This window comes from Limulus polyphemus, unplaced genomic scaffold, assembly GCF_000517525.1.
Source record: "Limulus polyphemus unplaced genomic scaffold, Limulus_polyphemus-2.1.2 Scaffold2809, whole genome shotgun sequence".
Lineage (NCBI taxonomy): Eukaryota > Metazoa > Arthropoda > Merostomata > Xiphosura > Limulidae > Limulus > Limulus polyphemus.
Window position 1 is genome coordinate 61,412 of NW_013668419.1, and position 4,064 is coordinate 65,475.

Below are 4,064 nucleotides of genomic sequence, written 5' to 3' on the forward strand. Positions count from 1 at the left end.
ATCTTTGTTTGTACATGAGCTTGGGTTCAGGCTCGCCCCCCCCCCCCCCCCACTGGTAGAGCTCTGACAAACCTGGTTTGAATCCATGTGATACCACAAAATGTTCTCTACACTTTAATTAGTGAGGGCATTATAAGAGTGACAGTCAATTGCTGCTGACTAACTACTTTCCTTCTTGTCAGTAGTTTAAAATTATGGATGGCAGCAGATAACCCTAATAGCTTTGTCATAATTAAATACAAACATGAATCATCCATACGCACAAAATCTGTAAATTTTAAAATTTTAGGGCTAAACCAACTTTATTATTGTATTATGTGAAAATTGCTGCTGTATGTACTCTAAAAGTACGAAATTTTAGTTGTTAAGTGCTAAGCTGTACAATAAGTTATTATATCACGCTATGCCTATCACAAGGATCAAACCCAGAATTTGTAGCATTATAAGTTTCAAGTTTACCACTGAGCCATCAAGGGGTATTATTATTTTACAGAAAGCATATGTGTTCTGTATTATGAATATTGTTATATCTACATTAAATTTGAAACAATTTAACATTAAGTAAATTTTTTACAAAGTAATTTTAAGGTTATGGTATTGATATTGTGAATGAAAAACTGATATAAATGTTAAGGAAACTGTTAAGTTCTTTATGTAAGTGTACATTTTTTGAAGTATATTAAAGAAAGTAAATCCATTAAGTCTGCAGTTCCTTGAACAATTACACTATCATGATGAACAATTCTATTGTATGAACATATGGGATTAAATGTATGTTTATGAACACATTGACATATAATAAGTGAACATGTCTACACCAGCACATTTTTAGCATCCATCTTGTCTTTTCAAGGGGTTTATTAAAATTTTACACTCAGTTACAAATGTCAGCAGACTTGTTGAGAAACTTGATATATTACTATCAGTATTGAGGTTTTTATTATTTCTTAATATCAAGAATTTTTAAGATTTTGTTCCAACAGTTACTTTGGCTTGTCATCCTATCTTATTTTTTTTTGTGACATTTAATTTTATTTTAATATAATAATTATATGTTGCATTCACTATCTGTTTGGAAATTACTATTTTAATCAGCCTAGACACTAAAGTGTGAAATTAATTATATTTATAATCACTCTCAAGATTAACTTGATGATAGACAACTGAAGGAACCTTTCAATATTCAGTATGGTTACATGCTGACGCATGGCCCACTTTAGACTATGGGCAGGCCCATCTTTAATCTATAAACAATTTAAACAACTTTCTAAGATGGCAAAATCAGTAATTGTTTTTTAATTAATATTACTTTTAATAGAATCAAACACGATGTGCTGGTTTTATATCTCGTACTAACTTGGAAAGTCCTCATAAATACACAAACTCTTAAGATAAATATATTAGGAACCAGACCTTAAAGAAGTACCTTGCAGCTTAAAAAAACATGAGGAAAACCTGTTTTTTCTAAATCTAAATAATTTGAAATAAGATATAGATAGGCCTGCTAAAGTAAAAGTTTACTAGAAATTACAACATTTTATTCTTCTGATTTTATGTATATACTCGTCTACCAATGATGATGGTTCAAGGGCTCTGTCTGGGACTGAAATAACCCCTGAGGCAACCCTGACTTATAGGATACCTGAAGTTAGTTGTGTACTAGATAGAGTCCGTTGTTGTATTGAGAGACAAAAGATGAATAAGAGATTCTCAAACAAGTTCATCTTTCAATATTTGTTCAACATCTTTTAAGACAAAAAGTCTGATTTGATCTTCTGTTGGAGAAAACCTTCTTAAACATTTTGTATGTTGTAAAACCAAAATATGTTATCAATGTACTTCTGCAATACTTGTTTTATATGTGTATCAAAATGAAAAACTGTGGAGTAAAGTGAAATTAGTTTAAGACATTTTATATTGAAAACAGCTTTTGTCTCCTGCTACACAAGTTGGTTTTGACCAAATCTATTGTAAATCACAACTCGCCTACATTTAAAAAGTCTCTTATGTTCACTAAAGAGTTTCAAGGCAAAAATAGATCTTGCATAAAATATAATAACAGTTGATTGGTTATAATATAGTATCTAACTCTTATCAATTAAAAAATACTAGTGGAAAATTATAAATTTAATAAGGTGTTTAATTATGATTTTATGGTGATAGAAATGTTGATGGTAAATCTGATCTTGGCTGGAAGAATATGGTACCCTCTGCTATAATGTGAACTTATAGCATTGTTTTGTCATATTCCCAAGTAAAAACAAACACATCTAGATGTGTGAGAAAGTATTCTTGACACACTTTTTAATCTGACCAAAAAAGCTAGTCTAATCAAATTTCAGATTAACAATACACTGAATACTACTTCAAAATATCCCCTCAATGTGACATACCACAATCTGCTTGTGAACAAAATTAAGTGATTTTTGGATTAAACTGACCAGTATTGTGCTCAAGCTAGATGTTGACATAAAACAAAAGAACCTTTCAACCTAGTGGTCAATAACTGTTGAATTTTATACTTATGCACGTTTTATTGTAAACTTTGTTTGTATTATCATGGCTAAAAGCTGTCTTATTTATATTCCTATTTGCTAATTGTACAGTAGTATTTTAACGAGTACAAAAATGAACGACGTTTAATGTGCAAAACTATGACGTTTATAACATTACTGTTGCGTCATCGAGGTCACGTGACTGGTGTGGCGCCCTCTAGTTTCTAGAACTATCTTGTTCCTTCGGGAATGCTCTAGTATTTGCTAGATAGGGTAGGCTGGTATATATATAAGAGGGGGACAACGTGACGCGGTAATGTGTGTATAGACAGTGAGTAATTGAACTGCAGTCAGAGAGTACGAGAGACGTTACAGCGTTTGTTTAGTGCGATTGTTGAAGTTGAGTGTATCGGTAAAGTTATATTCGGAAAGAATAAACCAGTTTTATTAAGAAAGGACTTGTGTCGCTTAAGTTTCGTCGGAACGAAGTTACGGAAAATCAATTAACAAACGGAGACGTAACATTACCTTTAAAGAGAATCAAGTTAATAACAATACCATTATATCTCAATAAAAATTCCAACACGCGAAAATCGACAATTAGGCGTAAAGTTTAAATACTTGGGCCCGGCATGGCCAGGTGGTTAGGGCGCTCGACTCGCAATCTGAGGGTCGCGGGTTCGAATCCCCGTCCCACCAAACATGCTCGCCTTTTCAGCCATGGGGGCGTTATAATTTTACGGTCAATCCAACTATTCGTTGATAAAAGAGTTAGCGGTGGGTGTTGATGACTAGCTGCCTTCCCTCGAGTCTTACACTGCTAAATTAGGGACGGCTAGCGCAGATAGCCCTCGTATAGCTTTGCGCGAAGTTGAAAACAAACAAACAAACAATTTAAATACGCATTGAAGCACGAGTTTTTCCACTATATAATATACGGCAATTAGACCTAACAGTAACAGTCATTCCCATAACTTCATTGATTTTCGGTGCTCTACATTGCGCAAAAGAATACAATTACAGGTTTCAGATGATACAGAAATGTGATTTAAACACATATACACACAAGAAATTTACAAAAAAACATTACAGTTGATTTTTACAATTTTGGATACTATAATTTTATAACTACACTAAAATAGTCAATTAGGCCTAATATTTAAATACGATTTGTGCGCAGAAACGAGTTTACTCGCTGGAGCGTGTGTGAGCAGGCCAGTGGCCATATCGCAAATATGTGTGGCCAACTCGTAGAATCATCGATAGTGTGTTTTTTAGCTGGTTAGAGAAAAAGAATGCCAAATTTCTCATTGAAATTTCACGCTTTTGTTATTTTGAAAAAGTATTTTTAGTACTTTTGCGTTGTGTTTATAATTGACCTTGACTGTCGTTAGAATCCTGATATAAATTTATTTAGCGAAAATTTTCTGTTTTATTAATAGTGTGGCCATTTCTGTGATCGACTGGCCAGGGGAAAAAATTGGTTGCCCACCCATGCGCTAGAGGAATAAAATGTTACACTATTTTCGTTATTGATGGTAATGGACTGGACTTTAAAGAAATTCCTTT